The sequence below is a fragment of the Sebastes umbrosus genome, chromosome 2 (assembly GCF_015220745.1).
Source record: "Sebastes umbrosus isolate fSebUmb1 chromosome 2, fSebUmb1.pri, whole genome shotgun sequence".
Taxonomy (NCBI): domain Eukaryota; kingdom Metazoa; phylum Chordata; class Actinopteri; order Perciformes; family Sebastidae; genus Sebastes; species Sebastes umbrosus.
Genome location: NC_051270.1, coordinates 40,180,759 through 40,198,056, shown reverse-complemented (window position 1 = coordinate 40,198,056; position 17,298 = coordinate 40,180,759). Strand labels below are relative to the sequence as shown.

Here is a 17,298-nt window from a genome sequence, read left to right as displayed (position 1 = left end):
ATAAATTGCCCGCCGGTACAATCACTATTCTTTTAACACATCGTGCACAAATTGATGACATGTCACCAAACAGCGTAGGATGAACTCTAATATTCATTCGCACTCGCTTGCCTGTTAAATTGTGAGCAGCATGGAACCTATTTATTACCACTTGCTCACCTGCCCCATCACTAAGCTATTCCTTATCAAGGTGACTAACCTGCACAGCCATTAGCTGCAACGCTACTCATTTCTTGTTAGTTAGCGCCGGTATGCTGTTAACGGGCGACGTGCCATTAATTCTGCAGGTACAAAAGGAAAACGTGACCCCGTTTCAGAGAGCTGCGGTGAGCCGGTGCACCGCCAACACACGGCTGCCGTGTGTTTAACGGGCCTCGTAGGGGAAAGAGACTCTCAGTGTGTTTACACAGTGGCATCTCTGAGCTGGTATTAATAATAGAGCCACTTAGCATTCAGAGGCACCGGTCTCAGCCACGCTGTTTGTTTCACAGGTCATTAAATTTATGCCGCAGCCCTAATGTTCATTACAGCAGCAAACTGGCCAGGGGTCTGTAACACTCGCTCACTGTCTTTAATCCCCCGCTGTATTCCGAACACCGGCTTTCTTTTCATCCCTTGCTCATTCTCCCTCTCTCACATCTCAGTCCATTTGCTTGACAACAATCTTTTCCTGTTTTAATTAAAAGGATTGCACCGGTGTTTCCAGGTTTCTTGTGTCGTTTTTTTTCCCCCGTTGTGACTAAATTATTCAACCAGCACAAACAAATGCCTGGACAAATATTGTAGTGCAGAAGAAGTGTTTGTTTTAGAGAACCTACACCCTTCACAAAGTGTCGTTCTTCCTCCTGTGAAAGCTGTCGCTGCTGCTGTGAGGCCAGCTCGGCCAGTTTCACCTTCGTAGGCGATGCTGGCAAGAGGAAGCTGATCCCCTGCTCTGGCTTAACGGCTGGTAATTCCACTTCCACTGTGAACAAACCAAAGTCACCGTGCTGCCAGCTAACAGAGGCTGGAGGTCAGAATGATAGACAAAAGGCACACACGATGTGAAAACTCATCAAGGGCTTTTACAATGATTTTACCAAAATGATGAGAACAGAAAAAAAGCAGGGATTTAAATCAGCTAACAGGGAAACATTAAAAAAGACCTTATGATTCCTTTCTTTTTCCCTTTTGTCATTATTTTCTTAAAAATTAGGGCTGTCAACGTTAGCGAGATAACGCGTTAACGCAAATCAGTTTTAACGCCACTAATTTCATTAACGCATTAACGCAACTTGTGATTTTTAGGTTGTAGCTGGCTCAGTTTTAAAGCTAGAGTGAAGATACTGGCATCATATGATACTATAAAACCTGATGAATCCATCTGTACCAACCATGTCATACTAGCTGGTCATGAAGGAGGTTACACTCCAAACTTGTGCGAAATTTTGGCAAAGAAAAACTGTCATGTTCATTTTCGAAGGGGTCCCTTGACCTCTGACCTCCAGATCAGTGAATGTAAATGGGTTCTATGGGTACCCACAAGACTCCCCTTTACAGACATGCCCACTTTATGATAATCACATGCAGTTTGGGGCAAGTCATAGTCAAGTCAGCACACTGACACACTGACAGCTTTTGTTGCCTGTTGGGCTGCAGTTTGCCATGTTATGATTTAAGCATATTGTTTTAAGCTAAATGCAGTACCTGTGAGGGTTCTGGACAATATCTGTCATTGTTTTGTGTTGTTAATTGATTTCCAATAATAGATATATACACATCTTTGCATAAAGCAGCATATTAATCTACTCCCATGTTGATAAGAGTATTAAATACTTGACAAATCTCGCTTTAAGGTACATTTTGAACAGATAAAAAATGCAATTAATTTGCGATAAATCGCGATTTACTATGGACCATCATGCAAATATATTAATCGATTGACAGTCGTACTAAAACACCATTAACCTTCCCTGTCTTGTACCTCTATACTCTTCTATTTTAGCAGCTACTCTTTGCCTCTCATCAGGTGCTTCAGCAGAAAAACATCAATCTTAACCATCACACATCTCAAAAACAAACACACTGCCGTTGGGCAAAAGCAGCAAAACACAGCAGTCCTGACGGGGGGGCAGGTATGGGGGGCACATTTAACACACACACGCACGCACGCACGCACGCACGCACGCACGCACGCACTGTAAATCGACACTGCGTGAATTCACGTTGCAGTCACAAACAGCAGCCTGGTCCCACAGGCTCCAACCGCCGACCAATCACTTCATTATTCCTTAATGCCACTGATTATTGTCTTTAGAAAACAAAAACACACACACACTACCCCACAGTCCTGCAGTAGGAAACACTAACACTTTAAGGAGAAAGCAAACACTCAGTTTAATCGAATTAATCCTCTTGGAAATGTAGTGCACTTTAAAGGCCGACTGTACAGCCACTGGAGGAAAGCAGCAGCAGTTGAGCCGCAGAGGAATGTTTCCTTATAGGAAGAAGCTTTATGGGTCAGACACTGACTGTTCATGCTGACAGTCCTCTCCACCACTGAGACCCACAGGAGCTACAATCCCAAACTAACTTCACATCAAGAATCCAAGGATGAAAAAGATGAACATTAAAGCTCAGGCTTCCATTTGATGTACAAAAAAAATTCTATAAATTAAGAAAACACGCTGGGGGGAAGACTCTGAATGAATATTTCAACATTCGTTCATCACAAAACAAAAAACATGAAACCATTGGACTATCTAATAATGCAACCTCCTATTAATCCCATGTGCCTATGTCGTGATTGTACATGTGTTGTGAGGCCCGTACAGCTGCCAAAACCTTTGACAAGAACCCAAACCAAACCTGGCCCAAAGCTAATGTCTCTGCTCTGATCTGCAGAGGTAGACTGGACAATAGGGATGCTCATTTTGAAAAATGTTCTTAACCGATAACCGAACCTCGTTAACCGATTATTAACCGTTAACCAACAAGATTTGTGCCTCGCGCCAGCTGCAGGAGCACAACAGACAACTGAGTCTCCAGTTCAGCGTCCGGGAGCGTTAACTTAGCAGCTACGATGCTGCGTGTAGTGTCGCGGACATGCAGCCACTTTCCCAGTAAAAGTCTCCACCACACATTTAGTTTAGTTTAGCAGGTTGTCAGCTGTGTGTCTGCCCGGCGTTACTTTAGCGAGCAGCCAACAAACAGTGTGTGTATTTGTGCTACGTTAGCAGCTCTAGCATTGCCGGAGGCTTCTTGCTCGCCGCCGCACACGTTCAGTCTGTCAGCGCAACGTAACTTTAACGAGTATCCGTGTGTGTGTTGGTGGTGAGTGTGAGGTTGTTGGTGGCGTTCTAGTTGTGAACGTAGGTGTAGCAGTGTGTGTACAGTTTATTTGTCGCTAAATAAATGCTACTAAACTACAACTCCTCCACTCCACTCAAGAGAGCCAGAGACCGGAGCCGACTTCCTGTATCCTGCAACTCCGGCTCCGCCTCTTAAGGTGGGCTGTTAAGGTGGACCAGCTTTTCTCCTTAAAGTGACGAGCCGCTCAGCTTTTTAATCATTAATCGGTTAAAATGCTTAATGTCGGTTAACGGTTAAACGGTTAATTATGGACATCCCTACTGGACACAGTCTAAAATCCATTCAGTGCAACACAACAATAAAGACGTGGTCTGCTCTACTGGTGCAGGAATCATCCCATCCATCATGATCTGGTAAAGAGTGAAGTATATTCAGATCTGAAGACAACATGTTACAGTCCAAGGCACTCTTCTGGTACAAAAATAAAAAGCCTTTATTCAAATGGCTATTTCATGATGAAATGCTAAAAACAATGCTGGTACATGTTCAGATTGGGTAACAACCCACATGTAGCAGCACAAACAGCCTTCTTGAAGAAGTAATTGTTTTAGCATTTCATCATGAAATCGCCATTTGAATAAAGACTTTTTATTTTTTGCCAGAAGAGTGCCTTGGGTTAGGGAAAAAAATGGGAATGGTCCTCTCTAGAGCAGTTGTTGTAAGAGTAGAGCGCTTAGAGTGAGTGTGTATGTGGGAAGTGAGTGGTGAAGCAAGAGAGAGAGACCGGCAGCGACAGGAGAGAGTAACATTATCGGCTCATATATATATATATATATATACGGCTGAATATACACTAAAGAAAACATACGTATGAATATTAGATCCTATTTCTGCCAATAGATCCCACTAATTGTTACACATCTTCCTTTAAAATGCTAAGGTAAATTTAAGAAATTTCCATTGAGTTTTCTTTCATTGAGAATCGTTTTTGAATCGAATCGTGAGATACGGAAAGATTCACACCCCTAATTATCAGCTAATGTTAGCATAGCTCGTATGAAGCTTCCTAGTAGCGTACCATGCCATTTATTCTCCATGACCCCCGCTTTTTAGTTTTTATTTAATCTTTATTTAGTCAGGATTAAAACAGACTTGAAAACAAAACAGACTCTGGACATCTGGACGTCATCCCCCGTCCCCTCAACGATTCCTGCCCGTCTCCCCCATTTGCTGTCAATAAAGGCTAAAAATACCCAAAAATTATATGAAAAACCAAAAAGGTAAGTACATAAAGGTTTCACGCACACTTTATCGTTTATGAAAAATGTTTCTCGTGTTTGTTGTTCAACATTAATTTGTTCCTTGACAAGAACCAGTGTTCAAACCAGAATTGAAAAGTAGAATTAGAGCCAATATTGATCAAATTTAAATCATACTCTCTTTGGGAACTGGATGATCTCACCCTCTGTGCGTGTGTGTGTGTGTGTGTGTGTGTGTGTGTGTGAGTGAGTGTGTCATTACATGCATCTGTCGTCACTTCTGCGCGGTCCATCCTGAATCGGAGCGTTTGCAGTGGAGGATCAGAGGCTCTGCAGAGCGTCGGGTCCTGTGGCTCTCTAATTAAAGCTGACGCTGCCACTGAAGCCCGCCAGCTCCTGGGTCAAAGGTCACCACGCAACCACTGACACAAGCAGGTAGCCAGCCACTGTGAAACGGGCTGTAAGGCAAGCAACCGCCACCACCCCCACCAGCTTCCCCTCCTCCACCTCCTTAACCTGTCCTCCTCCCCCACTAGTCGTTTTCTTCCTCCAATTCCCTCCACCTCTCCTCTCCAAGAAAAAAAACACCCGCCTCCACACATTTATCCATTCAATGACATGGGAGAGAAAGAATAGCAACAGAATAGAAAAGGAGGAAAGAGGGAGGGGAGGAAGAGGAAAGGCTTTTGAGCAGAACATCTATAGGAAACTCGCACTTCAGAGCCCTTTCAGCGCCATGAAAGAGCAGAGACGTCGCTACGAAGGTGCAAGGCCATCATCCGAGGGCCAAACATGTCACTGGAAAAATAAATAGTGTAAGGTGGAGAAGGGAACTTCCCTGTCTACCTCTCATATGAATGATCCTATCTGTTCATCAGAACAAAGGCACGCTGTTGACCTTTGCGTGTCCTTTTTTTTTTTTTAAAACAAAGTGGAACCGGACTTTGGTGTGTTTTCTTGGAGATACAGTCAATAAAAACAGGTATTGGAGGATGCTGGTGTTGAGGTATAGAGGGCGCACATGTGCCGAAGAAAGCCATTCATCATGCTCGGGGGGAAAAAAAGGTCTCAACCAGTGTGTGTAAAAGAGTCCCTTGTTGTACTTGGTCAAGTTCAAGTGAACCAGAGCTTGTAAACAGAAGTCACATAGACTCAGAGGTCTCTAGCTGTCGCAGCACATCGACCCCCGAGGTCAGACACCGCCGGCTGCAGAGGAGGCGAGTCAACAGCGTCAGGTGGTCACTGCAGCTTCATCTGCAGCTTTTTCAGACTTTATTTTGTGCTGCTCGGCTTTCCCGACATGAGGAACTGCTGGCTGTCAGATGTCGACATCCACCTCCTCCTCCTCCTCCTCCTCCTGCTGCTGCCCAGAAACACTCTTTGAGCTTGTTTCTGGGAGTTGATTGCGTTTACATGCTCACTACTAACAAACGGCACCGCTGCTCTTTTTCTTGAGATTTATTTGATATGGACAAACACAAACTGACAAACTGAATACACAAGTACGACGTATTGTATAAAACACCCATCCCTAGTAGAGCTTTTGTGTCTGCATAAATACAGAAAATACAGTCAAATGAAGCAGTATAAACCTGGCATTGACAGGTGTTGGTCATCAGGGCTTCTATTAATTCACGGCATTTTTTTTCTCGAACTGTTGCTTTTGTCATGAATAATTTCATACAAAAATGTGAATATTACTGAACAAGGTTGATTTTCAGAGCTTTTGCACCACGCATAAAGGCATCAACCAATCACGTTGTTTGGAACGGTTGAGTTGCGTTTGTATTCATGAAACAACAATACAACAAAACTCCTTTCAGCCAAAGACAAAGACAGCGCAAACCAAATCCACTCCTTCTCTTCTTACCTTTCACAATATTTGCAGGCGAGTATTTGGTGTTGTTTATTGGTCACAGCCCCCGCGACCTTTACTCTGCAAAACCCTTTTTTAAATTTCTACAAAACAAGCCAAAGGTCTCAAATATTATATACTGTGTAAACAAAAGATCTTTGCCGAATAAAATACAGTAAACAAATGGCAAAATTTGAATATAAATCAGGAATCATCTGATAAAAGAATAAATAAACAAGACCATGAATCTGACCAGGCATTCAACTTTCAGTACTCAGCAGCTTTCAATACTCTCAGTCGGTATGAAACAAATGAATACGCAGCCCTTAGTCAGTATTTTGCAGAATACCTTATTTCTGTGAAAGATCAGGAGAAAGAAAGCTGATAATGTGAGAACTCATAGCAAGAAACACGTCAGCACGTCTCTGTTCACACTGGAACCGGAATTAGCTGAAGGTGAGATGCATTTCCTTTTAGCCCGGCGTTAAGTGTCTCGCTGCCTCAGACGGATGTGTGTTCCTCTCACTCGGGAAGAAAATCAAGGGCTTCCAGATAAAAGATGGAAACAGTAATAGGCGAAAAGAGCCAGGCGACTCATATGGTGGCCGGTATATAATATTAGGTAAAAAAACCCATCCTGTTTCTTAACATGTCTTATGTGTTTTATCATGCACATCTTATATCCATTAAGTTTGGTCATACAAGTACAAGAAGTCTGCTTCAAATAGACGAGGTGGTCCACATCTCATTCAACGATAAACACACACACGCACGCACGCACGCACGCACGCACGCACGCACGCACGCACGCACGCACGCACGCACGCACGCACGCACGCACGCACGCACGGCGCACAAGCAGAGACATACAAACCGACAGGAACGATTACCTTCCAGCCGGAGGCTCTGTGTGTATTGTAACCCGTCTGTCCACACCGCCAGGGACAAACAGCGATCTGATCTCAGAGCAGCGCCGACAGTCTGCCACACAACTAGAGAGCAGGAACACACCGGTGGCTGAAACACAGCTGTCTCCCTCCATTATTCACAGAGCACTCAGTTTTATATACTAAATGTGGGAAAACCTCATGCAGGACTTAGTTGCTGCTTCAAATTATTCTTCATCATTTGATGAAGCTCAGAAAGTCAAATTAACCACGAAGGAGATTTTTGCTTTTTCATTCATTCATTCATTCAAAAAAAATGTCTAATATAACGCTGCAATAAAAAAAGACAAATGGCTCCAACCGAAGATATACTGCACTCTTCCAATGCAAAATAACAATCAATACAGTCCAAAAACCTGACGTCTAGAGATGATTCCAAATCAATACCCAACTAAATGACTAATCCTTCTTTTATTGGATCCACCACAAGCGTCAAGAAAACGTCAACCCAATTGTCAAAGTGCATTGATTTACAACGAGGACTAAAGGGTTGGAAATGGAGTGGAAGCAGGACTTTTCACTGCTGTTGGACAAGAAGCAGAAGCAGAGAAGCAGTTTTAAAGGAGACATATCAGTTTCTCAGTGCTTGTGCTCAACCATCTGGGTATCTGGAGCTCCTACCAACCCACAAGCTGGGAAATAAGACAACCCAGTCAGTTTCTGTGGGCTGTCTAGAACAGAAAACATGTGATTCAACAAGCCATTCAGATGTGGCTCCCCTTCCTATGTCACATGCACCCCCCCCCCCCGGGCTTGAGAACTACCTTTGCACCATATTTTTCTCTCCAGCCAATCAGAGCAGACTGGGCTTTTTCAGGAGGAAGTCTTAAGCTTTACAGACAGAGGGTGAATACAGGTATATTCAGACAGACAGGAGGAGATAAATACCGTGGTTTTTGAACATTAAAGCATGTAAACATGTTCTAGTAGAAAACCAAAATACAAGTCTCAACCTGGAAATGAGCACGATACATGCCCCTTACATCTACATCTTCATCGGAACAAAACCTTGACTTCTACTGCATTAAAAACAAGAACTTGTTAAGAGTGAACACCAGACTAAATGTGTTTTGTGTGATGGCCTGGATCCAGAGCAGGATTGTGGCTGCGTCAGCTCTTTTCCAGGCACGACAGTGTTTGATGGAGCTGCTGGCGGTCGTGTGGCAGACCTCTGCCTGCCCGGCCGGTGACTGATGCACACAAGACCACGGCGGAGAGCTTTATTAAACGACGGCGAGGACCCATCACTCTCCCTTTGACATATTGGGGGCTCACCTTGGGGTGGGGGGTGTTGGTGGGGTGCACCAGGAGGAGTCAGGGAGATGTGAAATATCCACTATGTAAGTCTGTATTAACACTTTTGATGACGTACAGTGTAGTGTGTCTGTTGGTTTCCAGTATGTTGCACTTTTTTTTTTTTTGACCGTATGTGTGTTTGTGCATATGTGTGTGTGTATGTGCGTGTGTGTGTGCAGGGTGAGTCATTTAACAGTGAACACTGTGAGCCGGCATGCTGCAGAGAGCGAGGTCACGATGACAAATCCATCACTTAACCCTCTCATTCTCACACGCACGCAGACACGCACGCAGGCACGCACGCAGGCACGCACGCAGGCACGCACGCACGCACGCACGCACCTCCTCCTCCTCCTCCTCCTCCTCCTAGCCTTCATCACCAGCTGCAGGAGGCTCCATACAGTCTGAACCTCCCCGCATCTGTAACCTGACGACCACCTGCAGCTGCACCAGCACCCATGGGTGCACCAAGCACGGCCAACAACAACAGCAGCATGCAATACACACACTGATACACTCACACAGCAGGAGCGTCCAGCTCCGGTAACAGATGCTGGACGATTTCTATTATACGCTCCATTAAGTAAAGGTGTCACATTTTAATATCAATAAATCATTATCTCATTAATTCTGAAACATTACTGTAATTAATGTGACACGGCTGTCGACTGAAGACGTTTAATTTCCAACAAAGTTTTTTAGGGAAAACTGAAAAGAAAAAACAGATTTTATTGTTGCTTGACAACATTTTTATAATTTGTTTTAAGAAGAAGACTTTTGGAAGAAAAGGTGGTAAAACTTTCAACGTGTAATCCTCCACAAAGGATAAGGAAAAATATGGATTCAGTTACAAATCTGCATTTTATTATCTCTTAATCTCTTTGTTATTTCTTATCTACATAACTCCTGAATCAATATTTCTAGTTGGCATATTTAAGACCTACAATTACTGTTTGCCTGAATTTCAGAGAGAATTAGTAATAATAATAATAATTTTATCAGCAGGGTTGGACTGTTTAAATATAATTTAAATAAACGTTTTATTAATAAACTGTATAATTGTATAATAAACTGTATTCAGATGACCTGTTTTAACCGACCATCAGCCAAATGCCACTAGCATTTTCACTTTACTATCATATATGAGGAAGAGAAGCAGCTCATGCTCATATTTGAGAAGGGGATGATGCTTGGCATTTTTGCTGGAAAAATGACAAATAATTGCAGATCAATTTTCTGTTGATCGAGTAATTGACTGATTGTTTCAGTCATCATTTGTTTCAGTCACATTTCATGATTTTTCTAGACATAAATATACTATAATGCAATATTCTAAAACACCAACTGACAGTTACAGAAAACGGACATGTTTACATTGAGAGGCGGAGAGCCGAAAAACTTTGTAAAAAAAGTGGACAGATATTATCCAGGTAGTCTTGGATTGTCAGTGACACTACAATTAGGGCTACAACTAACAATTACTTTCATTGTTGATTAATCTGTTCATTATTTTCTCAAAAATGTCTACCTGGAGAGACGATGGGATCCTGGGACTTCTGTCTGGAAGGGCCGAAATTGTCCGACAAATTCAGGGAACGGCAAGAGACTCGTTGTTTATGACCAAATTACGAAACGGCTCCATGATGGTGGTGTAATCCGCTCGTGTGAAAGGGAAACTCTGGAAATGTCCGAATCTGATTCTCCGGACGTTGTCCGGCTTAGGGCTGCAACTAATGATTATTTTCATTGTTGATTAATCCGTTGATCATTTTCTGGATTAATGGATTACTTGTTTGGTCTATAAAATGTCAGAAAATGGTGAAAAAATATCCATCAGTGTTTCCCAAAACCCAAGATGACGTCCTCATATGTCTTGTTTTGTCCACAACTCAAAGATATTGAGTTTACTGTCATAGAGGAGGAAAGAAACCAGAAAATATTCACATTTAACAAGCTGGAATCAGAGAAGTTTGAGTTATGTTTTTCTTAAAAAATTACTCAAACCAATTTAAATAATTTCATTAATTTAATAGTTGACAACTATCATATATCAATTAATCGTTGCAGCTCCAACTGAAATGGAAATGCTCTTAATTTTCTAATTGAATAAGTCACAATTTTCTTGTAAAACTGAGGTGGCGAATGCGTAGTTAGAAAAAAGAAGAACTTTTCATTTACTACATGTTGTTCATCATAATGTGACGGTTCGGAAGTTGAAAGAGACGAGGGCAGAGCGACCACCAAGCCCTCCACTTGTTGACGGACATTTGTCAGGGCCCATTGCCTCATCGGAGGCAACGCTGCCATGTGCTCACACTCAGACAGAGAAAACACTGTGTGTATGTGTGTGTGTGTGTGTGTGTGTGTGTGTGTGTGTGTGGCAGGCAGACTGCCAACACAAACTGACAGAGGCTGGCGCTGGCAAAGAGGTGACTTAGGGGTGATTAAGCTAAAAGCAGCCGACACAAATGTCAGATCTCAGCGACACAGACGAATGAAAACAACACAAAGTTAAACATGTTTGTTTTCACTCTCTCTCGGCCATCATGGAGACGCTGCTCCGTCGAAATATACTCACGTTTGGAAAATATTGATAAAAAAACTTTTGCCACATATGTTTAAGACTAATTTCTGGACACATCATGCAGGAAGATTTCACTTAACAGGTGGCATAAGTACAGGGTTTTACACGTATTTACATGTATATATGTATATATACATATATACATACAGATCCACTCAAGATTGTTCAGCTCCATAAATGTTTCATAAGTAACCCTGTTTTTCTTTGCAAAACTTGGCAAACTTAAGAATTTAGTTTGTGCAGTAATAGTTAGTAGTTTTAGTAGTTTTTGTGGGCTTATTAAAATTGTGTTAAATAGTTTATCTGTTTAATCCTGTTAATAAAGATACTGCTTATTATTATTATTATTATTATCTACAGGGCTTTAGAAACTATGTCAACATAGAAAACAAGAAAAACATTGAACATATTTTTAAGACCTGCAAAGATCCTAAGCTCATGAGGAGACCATACAAACTAGAGATGTCACGAGAACCGATACTTCGTTACCAAGTTGATGCCAAAACTCTAAAAACGTGACAGTACTCTTTTTCTACAGTACCGAAGGTACCGTACGATGCCTGCAGTCAGGTTCCCAAATTAACACCCGCCAAGCGCCAAATGCGGGTGGATTTTCCGTTTGGCGAGTAACTCTCTGAAGGTTGCCGTCCTCTGCTCTCTGTGTGTCGGAGTTTGACACTGACGCGCGCGCGCGCACACATACACACACACACACACACACACACACACACACACACACACACACACACACACACACACACACACACACACACACACACACACACACACACACACACACACACACACACACACACACACACACACACACACACACACACACACACACACACACACACACACACACACACACACACACACACACACCAGCGCCGTCGAGATGTTGGGTTTGTATACTTTTTCAGAGATCCTTTATTAATTTGTTGGAGAAGATGATTCACTCGTGGGGGGAAAAACAGAACTGAATTTCTATCTTTTGTTGTTTATTGCTAAATCTCTGAAAAGTGGTGCTTTTTTATTGTCATTAAAATATAACATTAGCATTTTAAATAAATATTTAATGGTCTAATGGCCTGTCACCATGTCAATGAATTTAAACTACCGCTTTCAATCTGAGGATTTACTGTATATAGAGAGTGTGTGTGTGTGTGTGTGTGTACAGCCTCTGCTGTTCTCTTACAGTCATTGAGCTATACCTGAGGAATAAAGTCTCAGCATTTCCCTTTATTTATTTTTTTTTTAACGTGGTGTCGAATTGGGTATCGAGAATCGTGGAAATTCACTGGTATTGGCATCGACTACTAGATTTCTGATATCGTGACATCCCTAATACTAACAGAAGTTCTGTCAAAAGGAAAGGTATCTGTTTGAATGGAAGCCTCCATCAGACTGGAAGGTCATAATACACGGTGGTAGATGTGAGGGCTGTCAAATCAAAAGGAAAATAACGTGAAGACATTAAAACGATTTGGTTTTAGGTTATTTAGTTTCCGTCTAATTTGTTCTGCAGTTTTGATGTGTAGTTTATAATGAGGACACCACTTGTTCTTGTCAGATGAGAGATCAGAGTGTTTATACATCTATAGCAAATATTTTAATAAACTGTTGATTAAAAGAATATTTTCAAACTGCATTTTCCCAAAAGGTAAATAAATCTATGTGTGTGTGTGTGTGTGTGTGTGTGTTGAGGGTCAGGGGTGTTTTATAACAACACCAGGATGTTCATTCAACAAAAGACCACTGAAAGAAAAAGAGAGAGAGAGACTGAGGGGGGTAAAAGATTTGTTTTCCTTTTACTATATGGCCAGAAGTATATGGACATATACACATATGTAAAAACCATGGGCATTAATCTGCTGCTAGAACAGCCTCCACTTTTCTGGTTTCAGTCTTTCCACCAGATGTTAGAACCTGGCTGCAGGAATTTGCATCATTGAGGTAATCAGGTCTGGCTCATTTCAGTTCATCCCCAAGGTGTTGGATGGGGTTGAGGTCAGGGCTCTCTGCAGATCGGTCAAGTTCTTCGGCACCAAAGTGACCTAACTTTGTGCACGGGGGCATTATAGGGCTGGGCGATAAAATGATCTAAAAAAATTTCACAATAAAATCTTCCACTATAACAATGATAAATTGATGAGATTTATTTTTGATAAAGTATTTCGATATAGAACAGCCGACACGTCGTAGCTGACTCCGTCGCTGCTGTTGTGGCTGTAAAACGGTGGATGAATTGTTTTGAGCGTCACAAACTCCCACGAAATGACTCCTTTTACTATCACAATATGATCAGTTCTGTCCGCTAACATTTGGAAAGTCTAGAAGAGCCTCAAGATTGAGGTGAAGTTAGTTAGTTTGGGACATTGAAGTTAGCCTACTACTCAGCTAGAGGAAGTCTCTAATGTGCATGCTCTAAAGTGCAGCAGTGAGACAGCCAGTATATACGTAATGGACCCTCATCGTCCCGTTCTGTTCAGAACTAACCTCCTGCTTTCTTTAGGGTTTTGTCCTGAGGAGAATACTCTTAAAATGTAAACCACATCAATTATTTCTATATTTCATCCCATGTCACTATGTAAATGTAAAATGATTATAATTACCTTTTTGAGTAGATGTTCATATTCATTCACTCTAGTTGTAAAACTGAGCCCGCTACAACCTAAAAACTGCAAGTTGCGTTAAAAAAAAGAAATAAGTGACCTTAAAACGAATTTGCGCTAACACGTTATTATCGCGTTAACTTTGACAACCCTAATATTGTGATCATTATCGATATCGATTAATGTAAAAAGCATATTGTGATATCATTTTTGGCGATATAGTCCAGCCCTATGACCCTCGCACCATGTTGAAACAGGGAAAGCATCTTCCTCAAAATGATATGATACTATTATCTAAAATGATTTAGATGCTTAAGAATGAACATTTTCCTGAACTACAGTAAAAAAACCTGGAGCAAAATGACATAATGTAGAAGGGGGTGTCCATATACCTTTGGCCACATAGTGTAGACAGAGAGACAGATTATGGGGAGAGGAGGGTCAACCTCACAGATCTCTGACCTACTCATAATGAACACACGCACCCCAAACACACACACACACACACACACACACCCGCACCCGCACCCGCACCCGCACCCGCACACGCACACACGGCTGACCTTTACAGTGAGAAATGAATACATGAATAAAACTAAAATCTGCAAATGACAAATCTGCATTTGGCCCTCCAGGTTTCCCCCGAGGTGAGTTTCAGAGAGTCAAATGAGGGCAGTTAGATTTAATCTGCCGCCTCTGGAAGGCACACAAGCGCGCACGCACGCACAAGCCAGCAGACTGATTTGCTATTGAATAAACCAACCAAACATTGATTGCAGTTTCATTTGCTAACAGGAACCAAAGTAAGTACTGTGAAGAAAGGAGAAAAATAATATGACAGAAAGGGAGAGGAAGAGACGAGGCAGAGGAGGAGAGAGGAGAGCTTCGGCTGGGAGGATCAGGGAGGCAACAGTTTGACCTTCGACCAGGGAGTTAAGTTGCGGTCAAGTCTAGAATCACAGAACAGTTTAATCCCTACAGACTGTCTCTCTTCTCTGCTCGCACGTCTCTGTTCGGAATCAGTCAGCAGAGCTTATCGCAGTCGGCGAAACCGGCAGGATTCCTCACATATCTATGACCAGGCTGACCGGTCACTCCTCCTATTATTGATGTCCGAGCCAAGTCTCTGCATGTGTGAGATATTATTTTCAGGATTTCTTTTAATTGATTCATAAATTGATTGCTAAATTGGAAGTAATTCCTCCTTTGGTTTGAAAAGTACGACGGCACGGTTTGCATATCGGCTTTTGTGAATCTATTATTACTCCTCGATGATCCGCCTCGAACGCAAAGTACCTCCATACCTGACTCTTGCTACGTGTCTTCTCAACGAGTCGAGGCGGAGCTGGCGCTGCGGCAGCACTTGTTGCTGTCTTTCACATGTACTTGTTTTTTTCCGTGCTGTTGGCGTTCTTCTTCTTCCTTCGTTTCACGGCAGATGAGAACACTTGTAAGCGTTTATGCCCCCATATATGAGCTGCGCCCATCAGATCCGGAAGGGTCGTATCTCCAGTAACTCCGGTACCAATGACCGTTACAGGCATCGTATAGTACCTTCGGTACTGTAGTAAGAGTACGTCACGTTTTTTAATTTTAGCATCGACTTTGTACCAAAGTATCGGTTCTCGTGACATCCCTAGTCAACACTAGTGGCATGAAAGGACAATTAAAACTTAATTGAAACAAATTCCTGAAGATCTCTCTCCATTTTTCTCTCCTAGATGGTTAGTGTACACTATGTATTTACTTGAATTACTTTGATATTTATATGGCCAAGCCAACTTGTTTTGTTTCCGGTTCACAACCTCTTCTTCTTCTACTCTGTTTACTGGCCGATTACAGCCATGCTAGCCTATAGCGCCAACTTCTGGCCAAACTACACTTTGCATAACCGAGTTTGCAAACTTCCAGTTGATGGGAATGCAGCTAAACAACATTTCTTCTTTTGAGACATTTCAAAAGTTCCTTTAAAATGTGCTTGACAATTGACTGGGTTAGTGCTGACCTCTGAGGGAACGGAGAGTCAGAGTCTCCAAAATGGAGGAAGCTATCGTTGCTTGCTAGCTGTGTTGCACAGACTACAGTTATGAGACAGGAGACCACGGTACACACACATCCTTTGAATCAACTATAAAATCATTGTCCCGTTAACAACCTAGACATTTCTTTGCCCTCTCTTCCATATCAAATGAAAAGTAAGGGGAAGTAAACAGAACACTGCGAGAAGACACCTTTTGGGACTGACTAGTGCTAACCTGGCTGGCTAGCTGTTAGCTCTCCTGCTGTAGTACTTTACAAACTACCCCTGCGAGTAGTCACTACGTCACGGAACTACTAGACTTACAGATTTCTCAAAAACGTGTGAATGAATAAAGTGCATGTTAAAGTAAAGCTGTGGATTAACATTTCCCTCTACTTAATCTAAAGAAGCTGTGTGCTCCTTTCCAGAGCAAAAATTAAGTCATCAATTTGTTTATTTTGTCTCTCCTGCTTCCATATACTGTACAGGGATACCAAAACCTCTTCATGTTTCAGAGGCTGTGACCACAAAATAGTTCAGATTTTTAGTTGATAAATGACTCAGTTTACAGTTTTATCACTCTTAGGGGTATAATCATGTAACAATTCAGCTCAGATCTGAAGTGTTTTAAGTTATAAAGCTGTCAAGACTGGAAAGGCACTCAACTTTTTACCATTTACAAAGGGCAAAAAACTGAATTTCATATCCTGCATTAAAGCAGTAGATTAAAGACTGAAGGTTAAAAAGCAGATTAATAAATACATTAAAAGGGTTTAAAGTTCAGAGAAGAGTTTTACTTTGCCCAAAAATCTTGTTGCCTGAAGCAGAAAGAGTTGACGATGTGAATAAAATCATAAACTGTCCAGCGAGAGAGACCTTCAGCTCCTCCTAAAAGAGGCTGAATTGACAAGCTGCAGAAGCCTGCTCGTCTTTCCACAGTGTGTGTGTGTGTGTGTGTGTGTGCGTGTGTGTGTGTGTGTGTGTGTGTGTGTGTGCGTGTGTGTGTGTAGGAGTGTGTGAGTGCGAGAAGAGGAGGTTTAGGTATTCGGTCTGTTAAGCATCTGTCATTAAACGGTGTGTGTTGTATGTCTTTCATGCTACACTGCTTTCACTCCAAGCAGGAGTGAAAAGGGTCAGAAGAGAGCTTTACTCCAAATGTTTATAATTCTCCTGATACTGTGTGTAAAGGTAGAAAAAATGTCTTATAAAGTCAAATTTGTTCAATAAATACAGAGAGTAGAAATGAACATCTGGACATCTCTCAACAGCATTTTGTCCTTGAGGTCATAGAGTCATACAGGAATGCATTTCTAAAGCAAAAAATTCTAAATATTGTTGCTGGTTTCAGCCTCTCAGATGTGATGATTTGCTGCTTTTCTGTATTTGATATCATTGTAAATCCAATCTCTTTGGGTTTTAATTAGGACTGTC

The 17,298-nt window shown here is 42.0% G+C and overlaps 1 protein-coding gene and 1 long non-coding RNA gene across 4 annotated transcripts in view; both read right to left on the bottom strand.

Moving 5' to 3' along the window:
• The window catches only part of mpped2a (metallophosphoesterase domain containing 2a), a 104,718-nt gene that overhangs the window by 30,668 nt on the left and 56,752 nt on the right, over positions 1-17,298 (bottom strand). The gene's annotated exons all lie outside the window — the stretch shown is intronic.
• Positions 4,027-16,990, bottom strand: LOC119475180. Its single transcript, XR_005203731.1, has 3 exons — positions 16,980-16,990; positions 13,732-13,737; positions 4,027-4,106 (listed from the first exon to the last, which is right to left on the bottom strand). It is a non-coding gene; the product is annotated as an uncharacterized LOC119475180 (long non-coding RNA).